We start from the raw sequence: 17,500 nt of genomic DNA, 5'->3' as shown, positions 1-17,500 counted from the left end.
TTGGGGTTTTGCAGTTTTCCATGGGGTATTTTGTATGGGGAAAACCGACCCATGCCCGTATCTCCGTACCTAAGCGTCTGACGGTCTTGGACCCCGTAAGGTAAAAGTTGCATTCCGTCGAGCTAAACATTTCGCTAGAACATCGCGAAACGATCCGACGACTCCTTCTGGGAGTTTTTGGGGTCGGAAGGTTTTCTGGGACTTAGTCTCTGGAGCAACATTTCTGAAGCTCGGCACGAGCAACCACGCACGTGTCTTATATCTCCGTAAGTAAGGGTCTGACGGTCTTGGACACCTTTAGCAAAAAGTTGCGCCCTATCGAATGGAACATTTCACTTGAACACCACGAAACGATCCGACCACTCCTTCGACCTGTTTTGGGGTTTTGCAGTTTTCCATGGGGTATTTTGTATGGGGAAAACCGACCCATGCCCGTATCTCCGTACCTAAGCGTTTGACGGTCTTGGACCCCTTTAGGTAAAAGTTGCATTCCGTCAAGCTGAACATTTCACTAGAACATCGCGAAACGATCCGACGACTCCTTCTGGGAGTTTTTGGGGTCCGAAGGTTTTCTGGGACTTAGTCTCTGGAGCAACATTTCTGAAGCTCGGCACGAGCAACCACGCACGTGTCTTATATCTCCGTAAGTAAGGGTCTGACGGTCTTGGACACCTTTAGCAAAAAGTTGCGCCCTATCGAATGGAACATTTCACTAGAACACCACGAAACGATCCGACCACTCCTTCGACCTGTTTTGGGGTTTTGCAGTTTTCCATGGGGTATTTTGTATGGGGAAAACCGACCCATGCCAGTATCTCCGTACCTAAGCGTCTGACGGTCTTGGACCCCTTTAGGTAAAAGTTGCATTCCGTCGAGCTGAACATTTCACTAGAACATCGCGAAACGATCCGACGACTCCTTCTGGGAGTTTTTGGGGTCCGAAGGTTTTCTGGGACTTAGTCTCTGGAGCAACATTTCTGAAGCTCGGCACGAGCAACCACGCACGTGTCTTATATCTCCGTAAGTAAGGGTCTGACGGTCCTGGACACCTTTAGCAAAAAGTTGCGCCCTATCGAATGGAACATTTCACTAGAACACCACGAAACGATCCGACCACTCCTTCGACCTGTTTTGGGGTTTTGCAGTTTTCCATGGGGTATTTTGTATGGGGAAAACCGACCCATGCCCGTATCTCCGTACCTAAGCGTCTGACGGTCTTGGACCCCTTTAGGTAAAAGTTGCATTTTGTCGAGCTGAACATTTTACTAGAACATCGCGAAACGATCCGATGCTTCCTTCTGGGAGTTTTTGGGGTCCGAAGGTTTTCTGGGACTTAGTCTCTGGAGCAACATTTCTGAAGCTCGGCACGAGCAACCACGCACGTGTCTTATATCTCCGTAAGTAAGGGTCTGACGGTCCTGGACACCTTTAGCAAAAAGTTGCGCTCTATCGAATGGAACATTTCACTAGAACACCACGAAACGATCCGACCACTCCTTCGACCTGTTTTGGGGTTTTGCAGTTTTCCATGGGGTATTTTGTATGGGGAAAACCGACCCATGCCCGTATCTCCGTACCTAAGCGTCTGACGGTCTTGGACCCCTTTAGGTAAAAGTTGCATTCCGTCGAGCTGAACATTTCACTAGAACATCGCGAAACGATCCGACGACTCCTTCTGGGAGTTTTTGGGGTCCGAAGGTTTTCTGGGACTTAGTCTCTGGAGCAACATTTCTGAAGCTCGGCACGAGCAACCACGCACGTGTCTTATATCTCCGTAAGTAAGGGTCTGACGGTCTTGGACACCTTTAGCAAAAAGTTGCGCCCTATCGAATGGAACATTTCACTTGAACACCACGAAACGATCCGACCACTCCTTCGACCTGTTTTGGGGTTTTGCAGTTTTCCATGGGGTATTTTGTATGGGGAAAACCGACCCATGCCCGTATCTCCGTACCTAAGCGTCTGACGGTCTTGAACCCCTTTAGGTAAAAGTTGCATTTCGTTGAGCTGAACATTTCGCTAGAACATCGCGAAACGATCCGACGCCTCCTTCTGGGAGTTTTTGGGGTCCGAAGGTTTTCTGGGACTTAGTCTCTGGAGCAACATTTCTGAAGCTCGGCACGGGCAACCACGCACGTGTCTTATATCTCCGTAAGTAAGGGTCTGACGGTCTTGGACACCTTTAGCAAAAAGTTGCGCCCTATCGAATGGAACATTTCACCAGAACACCACGAAACGATCCGACCACTCCTTCGACCTGTTTTGGGGTTTTGCAGTTTTCCATGGGGTATTTTGTATGGGGAAAACCGACCCATGCCCGTATCTCCGTACCTAAGCGTCTGACGGTCTTGGACCCCTTTAGGTAAAAGTTGCATTTCGTCGAGCTGAACATTTCGCTAGAACATCGCGAAACGATCCGACGCCTCCTTCTGGGAGTTTTTGGGGTCCGAAGGTTTTCTGGGACTTAGTCTCTGGAGCAACATTTCTGAAGCTCGGCACGAGCAACCACGCACGTGTCTTATATCTCCGTAAGTAAGGGTCTGACGGTCTTGGACACCTTTAGCAAAAAGTTGCGCCCTATCGAATGGAACATTTCACTAGAACACCACGAAACGATCCGACCACTCCTTCGACCTGTTTTGGGGTGTTGCAGTTTTCCATGGGGTATTTTGTATGGGGAAAACCGACCCATGCCCGTATCTCCGTACCTAAGCGTCTGACGGTCTTGGACCCCTTTAGGTAAAAGTTGCATTCCGTCGAGCTGAACATTTCACTAGAACATCGCGAAACGATCCGACGCCTCCTTCTGGGAGTTTTTGGGGTCGGAAGGTTTTCTGGGACTTAGTCTCTGGAGCAACATTTCTGAAGCTCGGCACGAGCAACCACGCACGTGTCTTATATCTCCGTAAGTAAGTGTCTGACGGTCTTGGACACCTTTAGCAAAAAGTTGCGCCCTATCGAATGGAACATTTCACTAGAACACCACGAAACGATCCGACCACTCCTTCGACCTGTTTTGGGGTTTTGCAGTTTTCCATGGGGTATTTTGTATGGGGAAAACCGACCCATGCCCGTATCTCCGTACCTAAGCGTCTGACGGTCTTGGACCCCTTTAGGTAAAAGTTGCATTTCGTCGAGCTGAACATTTCACTAGAACATCGCGAAACGATCCGACGACTCCTTCTGGGAGTTTTTGGGGTCGGAAGGTTTTCTGGGACTTAGTCTCTGGAGCAACATTTCTGAAGCTCGGCACGAGCAACCACGCACGTGTCTTATATCTCCGTAAGTAAGGGTCTGACGGTCTTGGACACCTTTAGCAAAAAGTTGCGCCCTATCGAATGGAACATTTCACTAGAACATCACGAAACGATCCGACCACTCCTTCGACCTGTTTTGGGGTTTTGCAGTTTTCCATGGGGTATTTTGTATGGGGAAAACCGACCCATGCCCGTATCTCCGTACCTAAGCGTCTGACGGTCTTGGACCCCTTTAGATAAAAGTTGCATTTCGTCGAGCTGAACATTTCACTAGAACATCGCGAAACGATCCGACGACTCCTTCTGGGAGTTTTTGGGGTCGGAAGGTTTTCTGGGACTTAGTCTCTGGAGCAACATTTCTGAAGCTCGGCACGAGCAACCACGCACGTGTCTTATATCTCCGTAAGTAAGGGTCTGACGGTCCTGGACACCTTTAGCAAAAAGTTGCGCTCTATCGAATGGAACATTTCACTAGAACACCACGAAACGATCCGACCACTCCTTCGACCTGTTTTGGGGTTTTGCAGTTTTCCATGGGGTATTTTGTATGGGGAAAACCGACCCATGCCCGGATCTCCGTACCTAAGCGTCTGACGGTCTTGAACCCCTTTAGGTAAAAGTTGCATTTCGTCGAGCTGAACATTTCACTAGAACATCGCGAAACGATCCGACGACTCCTTCTGGGAGTTTTTGGGGTCCGAAGGTTTTCTGGGACTTAGTCTCTGGAGCAACATTTCTGAAGCTCGGCACGAGCAACCACGCACGTGTCTTATATCTCCGTAAGTAAGGGTCTGACGGTCTTGGACACCTTTAGCAAAAAGTTGCGCCCTATCGAATGGAACATTTCACTAGAACACCACGAAACGATCCGACCACTCCTTCGACCTGTTTTTGGGTTTTGCAGTTTTCCATGGGGTATTTTGTATGGGGAAAACCGACCCATGCCCGTATCTCCGTACCTAAGCGTCTGACGGTCTTGGACCCCTTAAGGTAAAAGTTGCATTCCGTCGAGCTGAACATTTCACTAGAACATCGCGAAACGATCCGACGACTCCTTCTGGGAGTTTTTGGGGTTGGAAGGTTTTCTGGGACTTAGTCTCTGGAGCAACATTTCTGAAGCTCGGCACGAGCAACCACGCACGTGTCTTATATCTCCGTAAGTAAGGGTCTGACGGTCTTGGACACCTTTAGCAAAAAGTTGCGCCCTATCGAATGGAACATTTCACTAGAACACCACGAAACGATCCGACCACTCCTTCGACCTGTTTTGGGGTTTTGCAGTTTTCCATGGGGTATTTTGTATGGGGAAAACCGACCCATGCCCGTATCTCCGTACCTAAGCGTCTGACGGTCTTGGACCCCTTTAGGTAAAAGTTGCATTTCGTCGAGCTGAACATTTCACTAGAACATCGCGAAACGATCCGACGACTCCTTCTGGGAGTTTTTGGGGTCGGAAGGTTTTCTGGGACTTAGTCTCTGGAGCAACATTTCTGAAGCTCGGCACGAGCAACCACGCACGTGTCTTATATCTCCGTAAGTAAGGGTCTGACGGTCTTGGACACCTTTAGCAAAAAGTTGCGTATAACCATGCTCGTCAATACTCTCGAACACTGTAACTCGATCCGACCACTCCTTGGTACACTTTTGTGGATTGCCGGTTTCGGCTGGGACTTAGTCTCTGGAGACCAAATTCTGAAGCTCGGCGTGGGTACCGGTTTTTCGTGCACGTCAGAGGGCCTCGACCGCCCCGAGAACCCGACCTTCAGGATTTTGCTCTACGGAAGGGGGTGCACAAAAGTGTTCGTAATCAACCTCGGATTGTACTTTTCATCATCTAGGGGCACCGTAGGGACCGAAAAAAGTGGTTTCGCATGATAGTCCACCTCGACCCATGTCGACCCTTGCGCGACCCCGACCTTCAGGATTTTGCTCTACGGAAGGGGGTCGACTTGTGCGCAACCCCGACCTTCAGGATTTTGCTCTACGGAAGGGGGTGCACAAAAGTGTTCGTAATCAACCTCGGATTGTACTTTTCATCATCTAGGGGCACCGTAGGGACCGAAAAAAGTGGTTTCGCATGATAGTCCACCTCGACCCATGTCGACCCTTGCGCGACCCCGACCTTCAGGATTTTGCTCTACGGAAGGGGGTGCACACTTGTGCGCAACCCCGACCTTCAGGATTTTGCTCTACGGAAGGGGGTGCACAAAAGTGTTCGTAATCAACCTCGGATTGTACTTTTCATCATCTAGGGGCACCGTAGGGACCGAAAAAAGTGGTTTCGCATGATAGTCCACCTCGACCCATGTCGACCCTTGCGCGACCCCGACCTTCAGGATTTTGCTCTACGGAAGGGGGTGCACACTTGTGCGCAACCCCGACCTTCAGGATTTTGCTCTACGGAAGGGGGTGCACAAAAGTGTTCGTAATCAACCTCGGATTGTACTTTTCATCATCTAGGGGCACCGTAGGGACCGAAAAAAGTGGTTTCGCATGATAGTCCACCTCGACCCATGTCGACCCTTGCGCGACCCCGACCTTCAGGATTTTGCTCTACGGAAGGGGGTCTACTTGTGCGCAACCCCGACCTTCAGGATTTTGCTCTACGGAAGGGGGTGCACAAAAGTGTTCGTAATCAACCTCGGATTGTACTTTTCATCATCTAGGGGCACCGTAGGGACCGAAAAAAGTGGTTTCGCATGATAGTCCACCTCGACCCATGTCGACCCTTGCGCGACCCCGACCTTCAGGATTTTGCTCTACGGAAGGGGGTGCACAAAAGTGTTCGTAATCAACCTCGGATTGTACTTTTCATCATCTAGGGGCACCGTAGGGACCGAAAAAAGTGGTTTCGCATGATAGTCCACCTCGATCCATGTCGACCCTTGCGCGACCCCGACCTTCAGGATTTTGCTCTACGGAAGGGGGTCTACTTGTGCGCAACCCCGACCTTCAGGATTTTGCTCTACGGAAGGGGGTGCACAAAAGTGTTCGTAATCAACCTCGGATTGTACTTTTCATCATCTAGGGGCACCGTAGGGACCGAAAAAAGTGGTTTCGCATGATAGTCCACCTCGACCCATGTCGACCCTTGCGCGACCCCGACCTTCAGGATTTTGCTCTACGGAAGGGGGTGCACAAAAGTGTTCGTAATCAACCTCGGATTGTACTTTTCATCATCTAGGGGCACCGTAGGGACCGAAAAAAGTGGTTTCGCATGATAGTCCACCTCGACCCATGTCGACCCTTGCGCGACCCCGACCTTCAGGATTTTGCTCTACGGAAGGGGTCTACCCTTGCTCGACCCCGACCTTCAGGATTTTGCTCTACGGAAGGGGGTGCACACTTGTGCGACCCCGACCTTCAGGATTTTGCTCTACGGAAGGGGGTCTACTTGTGCGCAACCCCGACCTTCAGGATTTTGCTCTACGGAAGGGGGTGCACAAAAGTGTTCGTAATCAACCTCGGATTGTACTTTTCATCATCTAGGGGCACCGTAGGGACCGAAAAAAGTGGTTTCGCATGATAGTCCACCTCGACCCATGTCGACCCTTGCGCGACCCCGACCTTCAGGATTTTGCTCTACGGAAGGGGGTGCACACTTGTGCGACCCCGACCTTCAGGATTTTGCTCTACGGAAGGGGGTGCACAAAAGTGTTCGTAATCAACCTCGGATTGTACTTTTCATCATCTAGGGGCACCGTAGGGACCGAAAAGAGTGGTTTCGCATGATAGTCCACCTCGACCCATGTCGACCCTTGCGCGACCCCGACCTTCAGGATTTTGCTCTACGGAAGGGGGTGCACAAAAGTGTTCGTAATCAACCTCGGATTGTACTTTTCATCATCTAGGGGCACCGTAGGGACCGAAAAAAGTGGTTTCGCATGATAGTCCACCTCGACCCATGTCGACCCTTGCGCGACCCCGACCTTCAGGATTTTGCTCTACGAAAGGGGGTCGACTTGTGCGTAACCCCGACCTTCAGGATTTTGCTCTACGAAAGGGGGTGCACAAAAGTGTTCGTAATCAACCTCGGATTGTACTTTTCATCATCTAGGGGCACCGTAGGGACCGAAAAAAGTGGTTTCGCATGATAGTCCACCTCGACCCATGTCGACCCTTGCGCGACCCCGACCTTCAGGATTTTGCTCTACGGAAGGGGGTCTACTTGTGCGCAACCCCGACCTTCAGGATTTTGCTCTACGGAAGGGGGTGCACAAAAGTGTTCGTAATCAACCTCGGATTGTACTTTTCATCATCTAGGGGCACCGTAGGGACCGAAAAAAGTGGTTTCGCATGATAGTCCACCTCGACCCATGTCGACCCTTGCGCGACCCCGACCTTCAGGATTTTGCTCTACGGAAGGGGGTGCACAAAAGTGTTCGTAATCAACCTCGGATTGTACTTTTCATCATCTAGGGGCACCGTAGGGACCGAAAAAAGTGGTTTCGCATGATAGTCCACCTCGACCCATGTCGACCCTTGCGCGACCCCGACCTTCAGGATTTTGCTCTACGAAAGGGGGTCGACTTGTGCGCAACCCCGACCTTCAGGATTTTGCTCTACGAAAGGGGGTGCACAAAAGTGTTCGTAATCAACCTCGGATTGTACTTTTCATCATCTAGGGGCACCGTAGGGACCGAAAAAAGTGGTTTCGCATGATAGTCCACCTCGACCCATGACGACCCTTGCGCGACCCCGACCTTCAGGATTTTGCTCTACGGAAGGGGGTGCACAAAAGTGTTCGTAATCAACCTCGGATTGTACTTTTCATCATCTAGGGGCACCGTAGGGACCGAAAAAAGTGGTTTCGCATGATAGTCCACCTCGACCCATGTCGACCCTTGCGCGACCCCGACCTTCAGGATTTTGCTCTACGGAAGGGGGTGCACACTTGTGCGACCCCGACCTTCAGGATTTTGCTCTACGGAAGGGGGTGCACAAAAGTGTTCGTAATCAACCTCGGATTGTACTTTTCATCATCTAGGGGCACCGTAGGGACCGAAAAAAGTGGTTTCGCATGATAGTCCACCTCGACCCATGTCGACCCTTGCGCGACCCCGACCTTCAGGATTTTGCTCTACGGAAGGGGGTGCACAAAAGTGTTCGTAATCAACCTCGGATTGTACTTTTCATCATCTAGGGGCACCGTAGGGACCGAAAAAAGTGGTTTCGCATGATAGTCCACCTCGACCCATGTCGACCCTTGCGCGACCCCGACCTTCAGGATTTTGCTCTACGGAAGGGGGTGCACACTTGTGCGACCCCGACCTTCAGGATTTTGCTCTACGGAAGGGGGTGCACAAAAGTGTTCGTAATCAACCTCGGATTGTACTTTTCATCATCTAGGGGCACCGTAGGGACCGAAAAAAGTGGTTTCGCATGATAGTCCACCTCGACCCATGTCGACCCTTGCGCGACCCCGACCTTCAGGATTTTGCTCTACGGAAGGGGTCTACCCTTGCTCGACCCCGACCTTCAGGATTTTGCTCTACGGAAGGGGGTGCACAAAAGTGTTCGTAATCAACCTCGGATTGTACTTTTCATCATCTAGGGGCACCGTAGGGACCGAAAAAAGTGGTTTCGCATGATAGTCCACCTCGACCCATGTCGACCCTTGCGCGACCCCGACCTTCAGGATTTTGCTCTACGGAAGGGGGTGCACAAAAGTGTTCGTAATCAACCTCGGATTGTACTTTTCATCATCTAGGGGCACCGTAGGGACCGAAAAAAGTGGTTTCGCATGATAGTCCACCTCGACCCATGTCGACCCTTGCGCGACCCCGACCTTCAGGATTTTGCTCTACGGAAGGGGTCTACCCTTGCGCGACCCCGACCTTCAGGATTTTGCTCTACGGAAGGGGGTCTACTTGTGCGCAACCCCGACCTTCAGGATTTTGCTCTACGGAAGGGGTCTACCCTTGCTCGACCCCGACCTTCAGGATTTTGCTCTACGGAAGGGGGTGCACAAAAGTGTTCGTAATCAACCTCGGATTGTACTTTTCATCATCTAGGGGCACCGTAGGGACCGAAAAAAGTGGTTTCGCATGATAGTCCACCTCGACCCATGTCGACCCTTGCGCGACCCCGACCTTCAGGATTTTGCTCTACGGAAGGGGGTCTACTTGTGCGCAACCCCGACCTTCAGGATTTTGCTCTACGGAAGGGGGTGCACAAAAGTGTTCGTAATCAACCTCGGATTGTACTTTTCATCATCTAGGGGCACCGTAGGGACCGAAAAAAGTGGTTTCGCATGATAGTCCACCTCGACCCATGTCGACCCTTGCGCGACCCCGACCTTCAGGATTTTGCTCTACGGAAGGGGGTCTACTTGTGCGCAACCCCGACCTTCAGGATTTTGCTCTACGGAAGGGGTCTACCCTTGCTCGACCCCGACCTTCAGGATTTTGCTCTACGGAAGGGGGTGCACAAAAGTGTTCGTAATCAACCTCGGATTGTACTTTTCATCATCTAGGGGCACCGTAGGGACCGAAAAAAGTGGTTTCGCATGATAGTCCACCTCGACCCATGTCGACCCTTGCGCGACCCCGACCTTCAGGATTTTGCTCTAGGGAAGGGGGTCTACTTGTGCGCAACCCCGACCTTCAGGATTTTGCTCTACGGAAGGGGGTGCACAAAAGTGTTCGTAATCAACCTCGGATTGTACTTTTCATCATCTAGGGGCACCGTAGGGACCGAAAAAAGTGGTTTCGCATGATAGTCCACCTCGACCCATGTCGACCCTTGCGCGACCCCGACCTTCAGGATTTTGCTCTACGGAAGGGGGTCTACTTGTGCGCAACCCCGACCTTCAGGATTTTGCTCTACGGAAGGGGGTGCACAAAAGTGTTCGTAATCAACCTCGGATTGTACTTTTCATCATCTAGGGGCACCGTAGGGACCGAAAAAAGTGGTTTCGCATGATAGTCCACCTCGACCCATGTCGACCCTTGCGCGACCCCGACCTTCAGGATTTTGCTCTACGGAAGGGGGTCTACTTGTGCGCAACCCCGACCTTCAGGATTTTGCTCTACGGAAGGGGGTGCACAAAAGTGTTCGTAATCAACCTCGGATTGTACTTTTCATCATCTAGGGGCACCGTAGGGACCGAAAAAAGTGGTTTCGCATGATAGTCCACCTCGACCCATGTCGACCCTTGCGCGACCCCGACCTTCAGGATTTTGCTCTACGGAAGGGGGTGCACAAAAGTGTTCGTAATCAACCTCGGATTGTACTTTTCATCATCTAGGGGCACCGTAGGGACCGAAAAAAGTGGTTTCGCATGATAGTCCACCTCGACCCATGTCGACCCTTGCGCGACCCCGACCTTCAGGATTTTGCTCTACGGAAGGGGGTGCACAAAAGTGTTCGTAATCAACCTCGGATTGTACTTTTCATCATCTAGGGGCACCGTAGGGACCGAAAAAAGTGGTTTCGCATGATAGTCCACCTCGACCCATGTCGACCCTTGCGCGACCCCGACCTTCAGGATTTTGCTCTACGGAAGGGGGTCGACTTGTGCGCAACCCCGACCTTCAGGATTTTGCTCTACGGAAGGGGGTGCACAAAAGTGTTCGTAATCAACCTCGGATTGTACTTTTCATCATCTAGGGGCACCGTAGGGACCGAAAAAAGTGGTTTCGCATGATAGTCCACCTCGACCCATGTCGACCCTTGCGCGACCCCGACCTTCAGGATTTTGCTCTACGGAAGGGGGTCTACTTGTGCGCAACCCCGACCTTCAGGATTTTGCTCTACGGAAGGGGGTGCACAAAAGTGTTCGTAATCAACCTCGGATTGTACTTTTCATCATCTACGGGCATCGTAGGGACCGAAAAAAGTGGTTTCGCATGATAGTCCACCTCGACCCATGTCGACCCTTGCGCGACCCCGACCTTCAGGATTTTGCTCTACGGAAGGGGGTCTACTTGTGCGCAACCCCGACCTTCAGGATTTTGCTCTACGGAAGGGGGTGCACAAAAGTGTTCGTAATCAACCTCGGATTGTACTTTTCATCATCTAGGGGCACCGTAGGGACCGAAAAAAGTGGTTTCGCATGATAGTCCACCTCGACCCATGTCGACCCTTGCGCGACCCCGACCTTCAGGATTTTGCTCTACGGAAGGGGGTCTACTTGTGCGCAACCCCGACCTTCAGGATTTTGCTCTACGGAAGGGGGTGCACAAAAGTGTTCGTAATCAACCTCGGATTGTACTTTTCATCATCTAGGGGCACCGTAGGGACCGAAAAAAGTGGTTTCGCATGATAGTCCACCTCGACCCATGTCGACCCTTGCGCGACCCCGACCTTCAGGATTTTGCTCTACGGAAGGGGGTGCACAAAAGTGTTCGTAATCAACCTCGGATTGTACTTTTCATCATCTAGGGGCACCGTAGGGACCGAAAAAAGTGGTTTCGCATGATAGTCCACCTCGACCCATGTCGACCCTTGCGCGACCCCGACCTTCAGGATTTTGCTCTACGGAAGGGGTCTACCCTTGCTCGACCCCGACCTTCAGGATTTTGCTCTACGGAAGGGGGTGCACAAAAGTGTTCGTAATCAACCTCGGATTGTACTTTTCATCATCTAGGGGCACCGTAGGGACCGAAAAAAGTGGTTTCGCATGATAGTCCACCTCGACCCATGTCGACCCTTGCGCAACCCCGACCTTCAGGATTTTGCTCTACGGAAGGGGGTGCACAAAAGTGTTCGTAATCAACCTCGGATTGTACTTTTCATCATCTAGGGGCACCGTAGGGACCGAAAAAAGTGGTTTCGCATGATAGTCCACCTCGACCCATGTCGACCCTTGCGCGACCCCGACCTTCAGGATTTTGCTCTACGGAAGGGGGTGCACACTTGTGCGACCCCGACCTTCAGGATTTTGCTCTACGGAAGGGGGTGCACAAAAGTGTTCGTAATCAACCTCGGATTGTACTTTTCATCATCTAGGGGCACCGTAGGGACCGAAAAAAGTGGTTTCGCATGATAGTCCACCTCGACCCATGTCGACCCTTGCGCGACCCCGACCTTCAGGATTTTGCTCTACGGAAGGGGATGCACACTTGTGCGACCCCGACCTTCAGGATTTTGCTCTACGGAAGGGGGTGCACAAAAGTGTTCGTAATCAACCTCGGATTGTACTTTTCATCATCTAGGGGCACCGTAGGGACCGAAAAAAGTGGTTTCGCATGATAGTCCACCTCGACCCATGTCGACCCTTGCGCGACCCCGACCTTCAGGATTTTGCTCTACGGAAGGGGGTCGACTTGTGCGCAACCCCGACCTTCAGGATTTTGCTCTACGGAAGGGGGTGCACAAAAGTGTTCGTAATCAACCTCGGATTGTACTTTTCATCATCTAGGGGCACCGTAGGGACCGAAAAAAGTGGTTTCGCATGATAGTCCACCTCGACCCATGTCGACCCTTGCGCGACCCCGACCTTCAGGATTTTGCTCTACGGAAGGGGGTCTACTTGTGCGCAACCCCGACCTTCAGGATTTTGCTCTACGGAAGGGGGTGCACAAAAGTGTTCGTAATCAACCTCGGATTGTACTTTTCATCATCTAGGGGCACCGTAGGGACCGAAAAAAGTGGTTTCGCATGATAGTCCACCTCGACCCATGTCGACCCTTGCGCGACCCCGACCTTCAGGATTTTGCTCTACGGAAGGGGGTGCACACTTGTGCGACCCCGACCTTCAGGATTTTGCTCTACGGAAGGGGGTCTACTTGTGCGCAACCCCGACCTTCAGGATTTTGCTCTACGGAAGGGGGTGCACAAAAGTGTTCGTAATCAACCTCGGATTGTACTTTTCATCATCTAGGGGCACCGTAGGGACCGAAAAAAGTGGTTTCGCATGATAGTCCACCTCGACCCATGTCGACCCTTGCGCGACCCCGACCTTCAGGATTTTGCTCTACGGAAGGGGGTCTACTTGTGCGCAACCCCGACCTTCAGGATTTTGCTCTACGGAAGGGGGTGCACAAAAGTGTTCGTAATCAACCTCGGATTGTACTTTTCATCATCTAGGGGCACCGTAGGGACCGAAAAAAGTGGTTTCGCATGATAGTCCACCTCGACCCATGTCGACCCTTGCGCGACCCCGACCTTCAGGATTTTGCTCTACGGAAGGGGGTCTACTTGTGCGCAACCCCGACCTTCAGGATTTTGCTCTACGGAAGGGGGTGCACAAAAGTGTTCGTAATCAACCTCGGATTGTACTTTTCATCATCAAGGGGCACCGTAGGGACCGAAAAAAGTGGTTTCGCATGATAGTCCACCTCGACCCATGTCGACCCTTGCGCGACCCCGACCTTCAGGATTTTGCTCTACGGAAGGGGTCTACTTGTGCGCAACCCCGACCTGCAGGATTTCGCTCTACGGAAGGGGGTGCACAAAAGTGTTCGTAATCAACCTCGGATTGTACTTTTCATCATCTAGGGGCACCGTAGGGACCGAAAAAAGTGGTTTCGCATGATAGTCCACCTCGACCCATGTCGACCCTTGCGCGACCCCGACCTTCAGGATTTTGCTCTACGGAAGGGGGTCTACTTGTGCGCAACCCCGACCTTCAGGATTTTGCTCTACGGAAGGGGGTGCACAAAAGTGTTCGTAATCAACCTCGGATTGTACTTTTCATCATCTAGGGGCACCGTAGGGACCGAAAAAAGTGGTTTCGCATGATAGTCCACCTCGACCCATGTCGACCCTTGCGCGACCCCGACCTTCAGGATTTTGCTCTACGGAAGGGGGTGCACAAAAGTGTTCGTAATCAACCTCGGATTGTACTTTTCATCATCTAGGGGCACCGTAGGGACCGAAAAAAGTGGTTTCGCATGATAGTCCACCTCGACCCATGTCGACCCTTGCGCGACCCCGACCTTCAGGATTTTGCTCTACGGAAGGGGGTCGACTTGTGCGCAACCCCGACCTTCAGGATTTTGCTCTACGGAAGGGGGTGCACAAAAGTGTTCGTAATCAACCTCGGATTGTACTTTTCATCATCTAGGGGCACCGTAGGGACCGAAAAAAGTGGTTTCGCATGATAGTCCACCTCGACCCATGTCGACCCTTGCGCGACCCCGACCTTCAGGATTTTGCTCTACGGAAGGGGGTCTACTTGTGCGCAACCCCGACCTTCAGGATTTTGCTCTACGGAAGGGGGTGCACACTTGTGCGACCCCGACCTTCAGGATTTTGCTCTACGGAAGGGGGTGCACAAAAGTGTTCGTAATCAACCTCGGATTGTACTTTTCATCATCTAGGGGCACCGTAGGGACCGAAAAAAGTGGTTTCGCATGATAGTCCACCTCGACCCATGTCGACCCTTGCGCGACCCCGACCTTCAGGATTTTGCTCTACGGAAGGGGGTCTACTTGTGCGCAACCCCGACCTTCAGGATTTTGCTCTACGGAAGGGGGTGCACAAAAGTGTTCGTAATCAACCTCGGATTGTACTTTTCATCATCTAGGGGCACCGTAGGGACCGAAAAAAGTGGTTTCGCATGATAGTCCACCTCGACCCATGTCGACCCTTGCGCGACCCCGACCTTCAGGATTTTGCTCTACGGAAGGGGGTCTACTTGTGCGCAACCCCGACCTTCAGGATTTTGCTCTACGGAAGGGGGTGCACAAAAGTCTTCGTAATCAACCTCGGATTGTACTTTTCATCATCTAGGGGCACCGTAGGGACCGAAAAAAGTGGTTTCGCATGATAGTCCACCTCGACCCATGTCGACCCTTGCGCGACCCCGACCTTCAGGATTTTGCTCTACGGAAGGGGTCTACTTGTGCGCAACCCCGACCTGCAGGATTTCGCTCTACGGAAGGGGGTGCACAAAAGTGTTCGTAATCAACCTCGGATTGTACTTTTCATCATCTAGGGGCACCGTAGGGACCGAAAAAAGTGGTTTCGCATGATAGTCCACCTCGACCCATGTCGACCCTTGCGCGACCCCGACCTTCAGGATTTTGCTCTACGGAAGGGGTCTACCCTTGCGCGACCCCGACCTTCAGGATTTTGCTCTACGGAAGGGGGTGCACAAAAGTGTTCGTAATCAACCTCGGATTGTACTTTTCATCATCTAGGGGCACCGTAGTTACCGAAAAAAGTGGTTTCGCATGATAGTCCACCTCGACCCATGTCGACCCTTGCGCGACCCCGACCTTCAGGATTTTGCTCTACGGAAGGGGTCTACCCTTGCGCGACCCCGACCTTCAGGATTTTGCTCTACGGAAGGGGGTGCACAAAAGTGTTCGTAATCAACCTCGGATTGTACTTTTCATCATCTAGGGGCACCGTAGGGACCGAAAAAAGTGGTTTCGCATGATAGTCCACCTCGACCCATGTCGACCCTTGTGCGACCCCGACCTTCAGGATTTTGCTCTACGGAAGGGGGTCGACTTGTGCGCAACCCCGACCTTCAGGATTTTGCTCTACGGAAGGGGGTGCACAAAAGTGTTCGTAATCAACCTCGGATTGTACTTTTCATCATCTAGGGGCACCGTAGGGACCGAAAAAAGTGGTTTCGCATGATAGTCCACCTCGACCCATGTCGACCCTTGCGCGACCCCGACCTTCAGGATTTTGCTCTACGGAAGGGGTCTACCCTTGCGCGACCCCGACCTTCAGGATTTTGCTCTACGGAAGGGGGTGCACAAAAGTGTTCGTAATCAACCTCGGATTGTACTTTTCATCATCTAGGGGCACCGTAGTTACCGAAAAAAGTGGTTTCGCATGATAGTCCACCTCGACCCATGTCGACCCTTGCGCGACCCCGACCTTCAGGATTTTGCTCTACGGAAGGGGTCTACCCTTGCGCGACCCCGACCTTCAGGATTTTGCTCTACGGAAGGGGGTGCACAAAAGTGTTCGTAATCAACCTCGGATTGTACTTTTCATCATCTAGGGGCACCGTAGGGACCGAAAAAAGTGGTTTCGCATGATAGTCCACCTCGACCCATGTCGACCCTTGCGCGACCCCGACCTTCAGGATTTTGCTCTACGGAAGGGGGTCTACTTGTGCGCAACCCCGACCTTCAGGATTTTGCTCTACGGAAGGGGGTGCACAAAAGTGTTCGTAATCAACCTCGGATTGTACTTTTCATCATCTAGGGGCACCGTAGGGACCGAAAAAAGTGGTTTCGCATGATAGTCCACCTCGACCCATGTCGACCCTTGCGCGACCCCGACCTTCAGGATTTTGCTCTACGGAAGGGGGTGCACAAAAGTGTTCGTAATCAACCTCGGATTGTACTTTTCATCATCTAGGGGCACCGTAGGGACCGAAAAAAGTGGTTTCGCATGATAGTCCACCTCGACCCATGTCGACCCTTGCGCGACCCCGACCTTCAGGATTTTGCTCTACGGAAGGGGGTCTACTTGTGCGCAACCCCGACCTTCAGGATTTTGCTCTACGGAAGGGGGTGCACAAAAGTGTTCGTAATCAACCTCGGATTGTACTTTTCATCATCTAGGGGCACCGTAGGGACCGAAAAAAGTGGTTTCGCATGATAGTCCACCTCGACCCATGTCGACCCTTGCGCGACCCCGACCTTCAGGATTTTGCTCTACGGAAGGGGGTGCACAAAAGTGTTCGTAATCAACCTCGGATTGTACTTTTCATCATCTAGGGGCACCGTAGGGACCGAAAAAAGTGGTTTCGCATGATAGTCCACCTCGACCCATGTCGACCCTTGCGCGACCCCGACCTTCAGGATTTTGCTCTACGGAAGGGGGTCTACTTGTGCGCAACCCCGACCTTCAGGATTTTGCTCTACGGAAGGGGGTGCACAAAAGTGTTCGTAATCAACCTCGGATTGTACTTTTCATCATCTAGGGGCACCGTAGGGACCGAAAAAAGTGGTTTCGCATGATAGTCCACCTCGACCCATGTCGACCCTTGCGCGACCCCGACCTTCAGGATTTTGCTCTACGGAAGGGGGTGCACAAAAGTGTTCGTAATCAACCTCGGATTGTACTTTTCATCATCTAGGGGCACCGTAGGGACCGAAAAAAGTGGTTTCGCATGATAGTCCACCTCGACCCATGTCGACCCTTGCGCGACCCCGACCTTCAGGATTTTGCTCTACGGAAGGGGTCCTCTCTGTACAAGGTTTAGGGGTACATTTTCACCCAAAAACCACTATCGCTCATCCGAAACAACTCCTCGACATGTGTCTTCTCTGTGAATTTGGCCCCGATCTGACGAGTAGTTTTCGAGATATGCCCCTCTGAAGGTA

This window comes from Anopheles nili (assembly GCF_943737925.1).
Source record: "Anopheles nili chromosome X unlocalized genomic scaffold, idAnoNiliSN_F5_01 X_unloc_24, whole genome shotgun sequence".
In the NCBI taxonomy this organism is placed as follows: Eukaryota; Metazoa; Arthropoda; class Insecta; order Diptera; family Culicidae; genus Anopheles; species Anopheles nili.
The sequence above is the reverse complement of the archived record's forward strand: the minus strand, read 5'-3'. Positions refer to the sequence as shown.